This window comes from Marmota monax, unplaced genomic scaffold (assembly GCF_021218885.2).
Source record: "Marmota monax isolate L192 unplaced genomic scaffold, Marmota_monax_Labrador192_F-V1.1 WCK01_AAM20220418_F8-fsc00014, whole genome shotgun sequence".
Classification (NCBI taxonomy): Eukaryota; Metazoa; Chordata; class Mammalia; order Rodentia; family Sciuridae; genus Marmota; species Marmota monax.
Genome location: NW_026695222.1, coordinates 18,733,791 through 18,747,608, shown reverse-complemented (window position 1 = coordinate 18,747,608; position 13,818 = coordinate 18,733,791). Strand labels below are relative to the sequence as shown.

Here is a 13,818-nt window from a genome sequence, read left to right as displayed (position 1 = left end):
CTTATGATTTATAAGGAATTCTCCTAAGAATATCCTGGTACCTCCCTGAAATAAGCTCTCTTAGAAATGGGGAAAAAAGGAAAGCTCTAATAGGCAACCATCATTATCAGAAGATAACTTATTCCCATACATTTTTCTTCTTTATTAACACATATATACACACACGTATATGGATGTCATACAATATACATATAACATATATACAGTATAATGTACATATACAATACATAGTCTCTTATATAAATGCACAAGGATATTTTATTACAGGGATTTATTAGTGTAGTTTTTCACCCTTTCATTTTTATTTTGGCTTTATTCCCTGTCCAAATAACTTACTTCCCTGGATGATCATGTTAACAACTTAATACTTTCTCCTGTATCTTGCTCCACCCTACCTCAAACACATTAAAATAATTTATATCACACACATCTAAGGATTATATACTTTTTTTGGTATTTAATTTTATTTTCTCCATTCAATAGTAAATATTTCATGAATATTCTACCAACTAATAAGATTTTTTTGCTGGCTGTGTAACAGTCCATGGTACGGGTGTAGCATAAATTATTCAACCAGTTTCTAATAATGTACATTTGCATCATTTCCTTTTATTCTTTTGTCATCTGAAAATGATGATGTAATAAACATGTTTGTTCATGTATCTTTAAGAGTAGCCTTTCTATTTCTATGGAATAGGTTCTCAAAGAGTGAAACTGTTAGATCAAAGGGTAAATATATATATATATATTTTTTTTTTAAAGAGAGAGAGAATTTTTAATATTTATTTTTTAGTTTTCGGCGGACACAACATCTTTGTTTGTATGTGGTGCTGAGGATCGAACCCGGGCTGCACGCATGCCAAGCGAGCGCGCTACCACTTGAGCCACATCCCCAGCCCTGGGTAAATATATTTTTAATGTGAAAAGGTTTTGCCAGACTGCTCCCCAAAAAAGCTGTAGTAACTCCCATATACATTAGGAATCAATGAATCTTTTCCTGCTAGGAATCAGCATTATTTATAAATTTGCTAATTTGATAGGTACGAGGTAAAAATTTCATTGTTCTAGCCAAGTATTTACTTTTATTTTACAACTTCTGGATTTTTGTTTTGTTTTAAGTTGTGGTTGGACACAATACCTTCATTTGATTTATTTATTTTTATGTAAAATAAATAAATAAAATTGATGAGGATTGAATCTAGAGCCTCAAGCGTGCTAGGCAAGTGTTCTACCACTGAGCGACAACCCCAGCCCCCAATTTCTGGTTCTAAAGGTTTCTACTCCCTATGCCCTCTACCAATGTTTTTCAAACTGTGGATCATGAAATAAATAAAATGGGAAATATTTCTACTTTTAAAAATTATGGAAGAGGACATACATCAAGGGCATCACACATAGTAAAGGCAAGCAATGTTCTGTGAAACTTGTTTCATTTTTTTTACAAATACATTATGTTCTGGGTCACAATGTAAAATACATTTCATATTATCAGTTGTGGTAAAGAAGTTTGAAAACATCACCCTAATAAGTACATGTAATGTCCTAGATTTCCCAGCAAGACATCAAGGGGTTTATCACATTTTAGTTTTATATTCATATGGAATTTACTTCTACAAGTGATAGAATTTACTTTCCTACAAGTATAGGAAAGGCTCAATTTTATTTTTTTTCTCAATACACAGTTGTGCCAGTATCATCTATTAAAAATATGTCCTCCTTATCTCACTGAACTGAAATGCCAATTTTGTCATATATTAAATTCTCATTTATACTGGAATCTATGACTATTCTGTTCAACTATGCCAAGCACATAAAACATTTCAATATCTTGAAAGGAAATCCCTTCTACTCTGTTCTTTTTTCAAGTTTATTAGTTACTCAAGGCAGTTAGTTATTCTTTCATATAAAATTTATAATTTTGCTCGGGAGGTTGAGACAGAAGGATCACGAGTTCAAAGCCAGCCTCAGCAACAAAGAGGCACTAATCTCAACTCAGGGATGGCTTTTCAATTAGCAGGAGTAGTATGAACAGTTAGTTACATAGGGTGTGAAAGAATTTGTTTGGTTTGAGCAATCATCAGTAGTTATTTGTGGCTACAGCTTGGAGTGTTTGTAGACATTGACAGTAAAAGGTGATAGAATTAGAATTTTAATTAGAATTCTAAGCAATATTTTATTTATTGTTGATTATTTTAAATTGGGAAAAAATTATATATATATATATATATATATATTTGTACTGGGATTGAACTCAGGGGCACTCAACCACTGAGTCACATCTCCAGCCATATTTTGTATTTTATTTAGTTAGAGTCAGGGTCTCACTGAATTGCTTATTTCCTCACTGTTGTTGAAGCTAGTTCTGAACTCACAATTCTCCTTTCTCAGCCTCCCAAGCCACTGGGATTACAGGCATGTGCCACTGCACCTGGCTAACATTAGGCTTTTCTGAGTGGGAACCTTAACTCTTGAATTCTTGAGAAATACCTGACACACAGTGGATAATTAATAAATGTTAGAGCATGTCAAGGTTTACCAATGGGGGAAAAGGAAGATATCAGCACATATTCCCTCTATTCCACTAATGTATGTCTCAAGCTCACATGTCACATACAAATAAAAATTGAAAAATATCAACTTGTTTTAAGATAATTATTAGTAAAAATAAATGCTGAATGATTTCCAAATATTAAAAGAATAATTAATATTTATCTATTCCAAACAATACATTATTGGAGAAAAATTTAAGAGGGAAAAAAATAAATAAAATAAAAAGCCAAACAAGCTCTTTTACATTTTTAATTAATTAATTTATTTGTATTAACATGGAGGCTAAAAAATATAAAACAAATGACAAATATTATATTTCCTGGAGAAATCTGATTAGCGGGATTGAAAATATATTTCCTTTTTTATTTTTTAAAATTTATTTATTCTGGGGCTGGGGATGTGGCTCAAGCGGTAGCGCGCTCACCTGGCATGCGTGCGGCCCAGGTTCGATCCTCAGCACCACATACAAACAAAGATGTTATGTCCACCGAAAACTAAAAAATAAATATTAAAAATTCTCTCTCTCTCTCTCTCTCACCTCTCTCTTTAAAAAAAAATTTTATTTATTCTGGGGGGTTATGGCTCAGTGGTAGAGTAATTGCCTAGCATGTGAAAGGTCCATCAATAACTAATAAAAATATTTTTAAATTTTTATTTGTTCTAATCAGTTATACATGACAGCAGAATGCGCTTCAATTCATTGTACACAAATGGAGCACAATTTTTTACTCCTCTGGTTATACTTGAAGTAGGGTCCCACCATTTGTGCAATCATACATGCACCTAGGATAATGATGTCCGTCTCATTCCATCATCTTTCCTATCCCCATGCCCCCCTCCTTTGCCCAATCCAAAATTCCTTCACTCATCCCACGCCCCTCCCCATTATGGATTAGCATCCACTTATCAGAGAAAATATTCAGTCTTTGGTTTTTTGGGATTGAAAAAGCTAAACTAGCTTTTAAACTCCACTGTACACATAAGAATCATCTAGAAGACTCTAGTTGAAATGCAGATTCCTGGGCGCCATTTCTAGAAAATTTTGGTTCTGTAGGTTTAGACTTGAGTCTATGAATATGCATTTTTAAGAAACAGCTACTAGGCATAGGGATGTAGCTTAGCAGTTGTATAAGCCCCTAGATTTAATTTCCAGTACTGTAAAAGAAAAGAATTGGCTACCACTGCTCCAAATCTGAAGAATGAAGTATCATTCTTTTAAAAACTCTACAAAAGACCAATCAAAGCAGAATTAATAGCTCTTAAATTCTACCGTACTCAAAACATTTTTAAAGTTCTTAAATGTAATACATTTCCATTCTCTACACAGTAATTTTTAAATGACTGAATGTAAGAAAATGAAATAAATGCCATTTTTGGGTTTTGGGAAGGTTTTTTTGGTATCAAGGATTGAAGCCTGGGATGATTAACCACTGAGCTACATTCCTTTTTTATATATTATTTAGAGACAGGGTCTTGCTAAGTTGCTTATACTGGTTTTGAACTTGCAACCCTCCTGCCTCAGCCTCCCAAGCCTTGGGAATTACAGGCATGCACTATACAAACCCAGCTGAAATAAATGCTCTCAAGAAACCTGTAAATAGAAAGTTAGAGAAAGACTACAATGAAAAAGTAGTCACAGGCACCCAATATTGAAATGTTGAAAGGTACATATCAGAAAAACAGATGCTATATTTTAACAAAATACTAAAAAGAAAAAAAAAATACATTAAGACAAAGAACTGGACTATGGTCACAAGCATATTAAGTAAAACAATGAAAGGGGGGCTGGGGTTGTAGCTCAGTGGTAGAGCACTTGCCTAGCATGTGTGAGGCCCTGGGTTCGATCCCCAGCACCACATAAAACTAAATAAACAAAATAAAGGTATTGCAACCAGCTACAACTAAAAATATTTTTAACAAAACAATGAAAGGAAAATAAACATCAGAAACAAACATAAAGAAATCAAAGAAGTTCAAAGTAAAGTAACCTTAAGGTATTATTTTTTTGTACCTATTAAACTAGCAAAACAAGCAGTAAAACTTAACTCTGTTTAGGAATAAGAACATACTCAAAACGTAAGGTCAATGATTTTTAATAGAAAAACCCTGCCCTCAAGGGGGCACTGTGAGAATATTAAGTGTGTTCGGGTTAACACAATGACTGGGTGGGCTGTTGGTATTTTCAGGCATTCAGGAAATCGAGACATCCTGCAATGCATGAGGCAGTCCTGCACAATGAACAATTATACTATGTCTCACATGACTTTTAAACATCTGCCAGAAAAATCACTGTTCTGAACTAAGTATCAAAATTCAACTTAATTTTACATATAAATACAAAATAAATTTTAATACATTAAATTTTCTAGAAATAATTTATTATTCTAGGAAAATTCTATCCCCAATGGCCATGCCACTCATAGAATGAATTGCTAATACCACACACTGTTGTCAGAAACACAATCACAGGAACTACATGTATACTTCTTTAGCCTGTACTTAAAAATGTCAAGCTTCAGAAAAAGTATCATAATACTGTCTCACTTCTCAACTTATACATATGAGCATCTGGCAACTTTATTATGCTCTTTTGTATAGTTGTTCCTGAGTATTTTTGCTGAAATACTAATTGTATTAGAAAGGCAATAATTTATGTTTTTCATTTGTAATAGAGTTCCATTGATTTCTTAAAAATTCTGGAAGACAGTACATTAGACATTATCTATTAATTTCATGATTAAAAAACAGAAATCATTACCAAGTATTAGATCTGTGAAGACTGAAAACCACCAGTTAAAGAACTAAGTGTAGGATGGAGTTAGAGAATATCATGCTAAGCAAAATAAGCCAATCCCCAAAAAATAAAAGTCCAAATGTTCTCTCTGATAAATGGATGCTGATCCATAATGCAGGGGGAGGGCATGGGAAAAGTGGAGGAAGTATGATTGGGCAAAGGCGGAGAGGGGTAGGGGGCAGGAAAGATGGTAGAGTGAGATGGACATCATTACCCTAGGTACATGTATAACTGCATATATGGTGTACAACCAGAGAAATGAAAAGTTGTGCTACAACTGTGTAAAATGAATCAAAATGCATTCTGCTGTCATATATACCTAATTAAAATAAAGAAAGAAAGAACTAAGTGTAGTAAGCAATAAAGTGGGTAGGGTGGCACTATGGCAAAATGGAGTATACAGGCTCTGATTAAAAGGCACAGCTACTATTCAGTAAATGATAATCCAACTAGAAAAGATAATATAATTTTTCAAGACACACAGGAATTTGAATATTTCTGTGAAATATCCTTCTCTTGAAATACTGGAAACTAAATTCAATTTCTTTTTTAAAAAAATCCACAATGGGGCTGGGCTGTATCTCAGTGGTAGAGTGCTTACCTAGCACATGTGAGGCAAAGGGTTTGATCCTTAGCATCACATAAAAATAAACAAATAAAATAAAGGCATTCTGTCCATCTACAACTACAAAAATTTTTTTTCTTTAAATCCACATGTAAGCTTAAAAACAACTTCTATGGTTTAGTTTTTGCCTCTGATCTGAGATAAAATGCACACACTGCTTTTGGTAATGGAATTAGTATAATTCTTCAAGAGGGAGGAAAGAGAGTCACACATTATGGATGACATGCTGCTGGCCTGAAAATAAAATGAGTATTTCAGAAAAGAAAAGTAAGACCTGCACAACAATACTGGAGGACATAGTAAGAACCCTGGAAGTCACCCTGACCCATCTTTGCCACAGGAGCCAAGTTTACATCTCAACTACGCAGGTCCTATAACTTCATTTTTGTTGCTATTGGGAGGATAAAAGGATGAGGGCAGAGTGTGGTGTAACAGATTTAGTAGGGTGAATTCCACTTAGCCCAGTTTTGCAAATGCCAGCCTACTTTTTTTTTAATTTTTTTTTGGTTGTAGATGGACAAAATACCTTTATTTTATTTATTTACTTATTTTTATGTGCTGCCAAGGATCAAACACAGCACCTCACATGCGCCAGGCAAATGCTCTACCACTGAGCTACAACCCCAGCCCACCAGCCTACTCTTAAATATACATATCCATATCCACCTCTTGGGACAGCACCATGGTAGGATCCTGCTGTGCCTTGATCCATTTACCCTGGGTCTGCTAGCAGACCAACTGTGTTAATAAAATGGCACATTTGTAAGGAGCCTCAGAATGATATGCCATTTTTTAAGCATTCAATCAAGGACAGCAAGAATGTTTATCAGTATACAGCAAGAGATGATAATGTCAGGTAACCTGACTCAGTAATACCATTTACAAGTAACCCAACCCAGCAATATCACTTACATTTATCTTTCTAGAACTCAATGGGAGAAAAATGTATAGAAGGGGAGATGAGTACAGGTTCACCCAGCTATAGACATGGGATGCAGAAAGTCAAATCAGATGCCAAACTCCAAGAAGACACCCTGGAGACCCAGTTCACCTGACCCTTTGTAACCACTTAAGTTTCATGATGTTAAAATGGACCATGACCACAACACTGGAGTCATTTCTTCTATAGCATTCCCAGAGGAATTCTAGATGACCATCACATGTCTGTCAGAATCAGTGAATGTGTATATCAATTGGATCGTTGTCTGTGAGGGGCCAATCAGCAACAATGCAGATGATCCATCCCCTTGGCAGTTCCACCTGCCATGGACCCATGGGCTAGGTACCAATTCAGAGACATCCTAGGAATCCAGGGTGGGTTCAATGCTGTTGCAGACCTCTATGCACATGGAGTGGGTGTGGGTGGGTATGGTTTTAAGTATGGCTGTGGAGGTGTGTTCCTAGACATAGAGTCCTGAGAGGTTACTGGGCCTGAAAGACCTGAACTGGCCTCACCTGATTCCAAAACTCTTTTGACTTGTCCCTTCCCCAGCTCTGCCACCCCTTCGCCCAGCTTTGGGGCCCTGGCTCAGGCAGGTGAACAGACCTCGCCAGCCTCCTTGTCTACTTCATCAGTACACTGCCCATTTGAACTAGAAGTCCTGCCCTCCTTCCCTCCCTTCCAATGCCTGTGGCTTGAGTTTCAAAGCTACTATTCCCCCTGGTTCTTTGGCTGGGCCTAGATAGCGTGCTGGCTCCCCCATGCCAACTGAGAAGCTCCATTTCAGATTGCTTTTGTAGAAGAAGCAGGGCCTAGGTCAGGGATGGGCTGTCAAGTCACAAACCTGTAAATAAAAAAAAAAATCAATGCTGAAAAAAAGAAAAATAAATATATAGGAACAAACTGGAGGCAGAGAATAAAAGTTTAATTTTACCATAGGAATGATACAACAGGAAATTAATTTCCATTAAAGTAATTTGACAAAAGTGTCCAAGATAAGCTAAAGAGACAATAGAACAGTAAACTCTAATGTGGCTAATACACTGAGGGGAAGGGCAGAGTTGGTCACTGTGGTGAGATATATGAAGACATAACTGAAGTCAAATGATAAATCTCCTCCCACAGACTATCTGCTGTCAACCTGAGCTGCTAGCAGAGAAGTCGCCACCTTTAGTGTTCCAGAAGTGAATACAGGAAGATGATATTGCTCCCCTGCAGATCCATTAATTTCCTTCTCAACTCCATATCTACCCATTCTAGGTTTTCCTTCTGCAAGTTTCTATTATCAGGTGACTGTGTGCCGGGCAACAGCTTATAGCTTGTAAGTACCTCCTAAGAGTAACATGTAAGTTTAGTTTAAATAACAAATTACCATAATAATCAATACAGTGGTGGACATACTAAGACCACTGCCTGACATTAAGTATATCAATTGATTCAACCACTATTTATTACATGCCTTCTATGCACCAAGCACAGAGAATATAATAGTAAATAAACATCCCTGTTCCCAAGCAGCTTCAAGTTTAACTACAGAGAACAATTTTTTAAAACTCTATGAGGAAAATCCACATATCAGTTATTTCATTAAACACTTACTAAATGTTTTCTATGCATCCAGTTTGTCCTAAGATGTAGGTATGGAGATATAAACAGGGCACAATGGCTGCCCAGAAGTTTTCATACTCAGGATGAGAGAGAAATCAATAAGACACCATAATGCAGTATTAATACAATAACTGATGTGATGAATAGTAAAAGCAGCATAATACAAAAGAAACACTACAGGAAATCTCATGTACCTTTGTATAATTGGTTGTTTTCAAAGAACTTTCACATATTACTTCATTTTATTGCAATAGCCACTAGGTAAGAAAAAAAAAAAAGTTAAGGCTATGACCTTCTCAGGGTTACATCAAATAACAATAGAGCTAGAACAAGAAACTCCAACTCTTGTTCAAAGTCCAATGCTTCTTCCTTTTGTCTGACTCCATTCCTTATACGACCTTGGACAAGTCACTTGGCATTTCTTTTTCAGTTTCTTCATCTGTAAAACAGGGAGAATACCTACCTAAAGCGACTTAGAGAAGAAGATCAAATAAGCAACCTAAGTCAATATACTCAGGGACATACAAATGCAAGGTACACATTATAAGGTATGCCTGCTTCTCTTGGGAAAAACAAGGTATAGGGTGCCAAAACACTGAGCAAATAAATGAAATGTGCTAGATTCTAAGGCACACAGGTGAATTCAAGTTCATCCATATAACTTAATGACTAATAAATGCAAAAGGACCACAGTTCATAATCTCTTCTACAGTCCCACTGACCCCACAAGGAAAACATCAATCAACTTGGAAAAAAATGCAATCACCTATGTACCAGATTCTATTAAAGATCCTATCCGACACTCAAGTCACAGGAAGAAAAGACAGGTTCTGTTTACATGTCTCCCCAAAGATAGCTTTTTCTAGTCTACCCAAAAAAAATATGAAGACCCCACATGCCCCCATTTACCAGCCTTTTTTTTTGGGGGGGGGGGGGTGGTACTAGGATTGAACCAGGGGTCCTTTATTACTGAACTACATTCCTAGTCCTTTTATTTTTTATTAAGTTCTCACTAAGTTGCTGTAGTGGGCCTCAAACTTGCAATCCTCCTGCCTCAGCCTCCTGAGTCACTGGGATTAAGGCCTGTACCACCACAACCAGCAGCTCTCCTCTTTGAAACCTCAGACTTACTGTCCAACATAGTATCTATAGAAATAGGAAACTATTTAATTAAAAATTCAATTCCTTAAATTTAATTCCTTAACCCACTTGAATCAAAATGTGAAATATGATATATCAAGAACTATGTAATGTTTTGAACAACCAACAATAAAAATTATTAAAAAAAATTTAATTCCTTAGTTGCACCAGTCATATTTCACATATCACATGTGGCTAGTGATGACCATGTTGGACACACCAGATGTAGATACAGTTCCATCCGAACAGAAAATTCTGTTTCACAGAGGTGCTTTAGATACTATATTTTTATTTTTATTACAACTCTGACTAGACTACCATCTTTTTTAAAAAATATTTTTTAAGTTGTTGATGAACCTTTATTTTATTTCTTATTTATATATGGTACTAGGAATCGAATCCAGTGCCTCACACGTATGAGGCAAGTGCTCTACTGCTGAGCTACAACTCCAGCCCCTGGACTATAGTCTTTTTGAGGAAAGGAGTTTTGTCTCACATCTCTTAGTATCCCCAGTTTACATAGCAAAGTGCATATCATACACCAAGCATTTGCTACCTACCTATCTAACTGGATATCTCAAATATAGCAGACTACTCTGTCCACTTTCCCCACTCCCAATACAAAGGCACACAAATCCTAACAACAAACAAGACAACCTCTGGTGGAGGAAGGGGTCATGGAAGGGGACACTGTACCCAAAAGAAGAAAGCCTGCTTTCTATTCTGGATGTGCTAGAAGCAAACCATGTCACCTTGAGCAAGATACTTACTTCATTTCTTCATCTATTAAAAAGTTAGAACTAAACGCTACAGACTCTAATACTAAAATTTTAGTCATCCTGTACCAAAAAAAATCATGTATTCTATCCAAAAGGCCTTATACATGTCAGGGAAGACACCTGCTAACACTGATGTATACCCCAAATTGAAAGGAATCCATTCACAGTTCTCAGGCTACCATGATTAAAGTCACTTTCGATCTTTCCATGAACATGTGGAATTTTTCATCCTTATTTTAGAGACTTAAACCTCAGATAAAAAGACCGAGTTTCTTCCATGTGCTACCACCAGAACTGGATACTCTGGTCATATGCGATCAGAAAAAATAAGGACAAGTTTCTTGAGTACCTGGACTTAACATGAATTATCCTGTCAGTTTCTGTATTAACCTTAGCCTAAAAACTGAGCAAACAGTACTTAAGTGAACCAAGAAAAATTATCCCATAAAAATCTTTACACTGTTGGGCTAGGGATATAGCTCAGTTGGTAGAGTACTTTCCTCACATACACAAAGCGCTGGGTTCTATCCCTAGCACCACACACACACACACACACACACACAAAAAAAACAAAACAAAAAAAAAAAAAAAACCTTTACACTGTAAAGAATGTCATTATATGAAGTGTATATTTTTATTCAGTCTACACATTTCACCACATTTATCTGGTATAAAAAATTTTATTGCCCCCAAACTCTAATAATGATCTTCACAAACATACTCACCTACTTTATAAACCTTACATGGTTTTAAGACTAACCAAAACCAAGTCCAAACTGAATTACTGGTCTGTTTTCTTTAAAACTTGTAAACATGTAGGGCAATGGCAGTTCAGAATTCTGCAATGCTGAATTTGTCAATTCTTAAGTAGTTCTTAAGTTATCTCTGCTAGTGAGTAGAATGAACTACAACCAACTGTAATTTCATTTACTTGCATTTACTAATACCAACAAGGCAACAGTATTCAGTGTATGACAACATTTTTCTGGACAATGAGAGGGGAAACACATGCAAAAGCCTAAGGGTAAAAGAAAGGTTTCCATCATAGAATTGATTGTATCTGAGTATGATAAAATGAGACATTAAAAACCAACTGCTGTTGATTGCACACGATTAGTCCTACAGTGCCTTGCCATTGGTAAGAACTCAATGTGTTTGTTTGACTGCTAGACAGATAAAATAATGAACCTAACTAGCACATTCCCAAGGGGAGAAAAAAAAAAAAAAACTCCAAACACTACAAACTACCAAGTTCCTTTATAAAAATGAAAACAGAGGAAATTCTATTTGCAGCATAAAGTTTATCAACAGCATAAAAGAGACTCAAATATTGCATTAAGTAAAAACTTTTAAGAGTATCTATGTAAAGCACTGGAAGGAAGACAGAGATGGAGAAAATATGGTCCCTGCCCTCAAGTTACTCATAATCCAGTAGAAGGGACAAAACTAACACTGTAGAAAATAACTGGTAAATTCCATTATGATGGTGCTAAATAGGAGACTGAAAAAACAAAGATGAATGGGGGTTGGGGCAGAGGTATCTTGAAGTAAATGTGGTAGTTACACAGCTAGAGACAGTAAGAAAAGGATATGTGTATTGTATGTATGAGAGAGCAGAAGTGTGTATTTGGATAGAGTGTTGAGAAAGCTTAGAGGACTGGCTAGGGAGAGGAACAGCATATGCAAAGAAGACCAAAAGGTTAGAGACACCATACCAATGAGTATTGCATTACTTAGGAAATTGCAAACCAACAATTTTACAGGAGATGTACTCATTTTAAAGGCCCAGGTGACTCAGAATTCCTGCAAAGAAAGTTACTTCCCACCCCCAACAGCCTATCACAGGTGTAATGGAAGCCAGTGGGCCTATTGAAAAGATCCCTACGGATGGAACTTGCACTTTTAACAAGTGCTCAGACATTTCTCTTGCACACTTAAGCTAGAGAAACACTGATGCAGCTTTTGAGATGCAGAATTACCTACTGTTGTGGTCCAAACTCTGCTGAACACGTGAATCACAGGGGGAACTTCCAAAAATAATGACAGCTGACTTCCACCACCTAGACATTCTGATTTAATTTGTCTGGGGTGTTATGTGGGAATCAAGAATCTTTCAAAGCTTCCCAGGTGATTTTACCATGCAGCAAAGTTGGACAGCCACTGACCTAATTGTTAAGAACTTGACTCTGGAGCCAGACGGCTTGGATTCAAATTACCAGCTATGTGACCTTGGGAACCTAAGTCACCTAACAGCTCAGGGCCTCAGTTACCTCGCCAATAAAATGGGGATAACACCCATCACCTCAAGGGGTTGTTGTGAACTTAGATGTGCAGAACGTACGTCCTGGCACAAAGCCTGCAGGACAGCAAGCGCTGAAAAGGGTTAGCTGTTTACTCTCATCACCAACTCTTCCTCATCCCAGCGTCACCGTGCAATGGGCAGCATCATCCCCACTGGGCGGAAGCAACTCCGCCAACCCTTCCGCTGGACCAAATTCTTCGCAGAGTTGTCTTCCAGGCTCCAGACCCGCCCCCTCCCGCGGGTTGCCAGGAGAGAGCTTCGCCCGGCCAGGGCAGCTCCCAAGGGCCAGCTTGGGTTTGCACAGACCAGAGAGAAGCCGCCCACCCTAGGGCCAAGGTACCCTACCCCGGTGGCTTCCCTCAAAATTCGGAGATGCGCTTCCGAAGGTCAGGCGCCTGGAGCACCCAGAGCCCAGAAACAAGCCTCAGCAGTCCAGTGACAGCCAAAGGGAAGAGAAGAAGATGGGAGGGGAGGGTCTAGCCGCCGCGGGGCCGACAGCCCGGTTACCTGAGGCGACGGGCGGGGCCCGCATCGCTGGGGCGGGCGCCGCCGCCGGCCGCACTCAGCTTTCCGCCTCACGCGACCCGCGCCATTAGGCCTGCTCTTTCACCGCCCCGGCCGGCCGTCCTCAAGCGGTCAGTCAGTACACCAGTCGGTGACTCTCCCAGGGCGCCTGGGGACGACGCAGGCCGGTCGGGCCGGCCGGCGGGGCTCTGCTCAGGCAACTTCCGACTGCCAGGGGCGGCGGCGTCAAATAACTCCCCAGCCAAATGGGACACTGCGCTTGCGCGGTGCGCCTGATCAGAGACTTCTGAGGGGCCGAGCCGGTGGTGTCAAATAATTCCCGAGACATGGAGCCGGAAGCTGCGCGTGCGCAGCCATCCCAGAGGGCCGCGCGAGGCATGTTCACTCCTCCCTTTCCGGCTCCAGTGGAGAGCGATAAGTGAAGTGACGGATACCGGTACCTCCTTGCAGCCGGGGAGCCACTCCAACTGTGTCCCAATGATTCATACGACAATCTAGACTCAAGCCTGCTACCAGTGCGGAGGAGTAAGGGGCTTCTCTGAAAGATCCTGGCTG

The 13,818-nt window shown here is 38.4% G+C and overlaps 1 protein-coding gene across 4 annotated transcripts in view; it reads right to left on the bottom strand.

Moving 5' to 3' along the window:
* Positions 1-13,473, bottom strand: part of Ralgapb (Ral GTPase activating protein non-catalytic subunit beta) — a 104,648-nt gene extending 91,175 nt beyond the window's left edge. For all 4 annotated transcript variants that reach the window (XM_058575426.1, XM_058575427.1, XM_046433127.2 and 1 more), the window contains exon 1: positions 13,246-13,473. The gene's annotated coding sequence lies outside the window, so the exon portion shown is untranslated. The remainder of the gene's footprint in view (positions 1-13,245) is intronic.
* Positions 13,474-13,818: the final 345 nt, after the last annotated feature.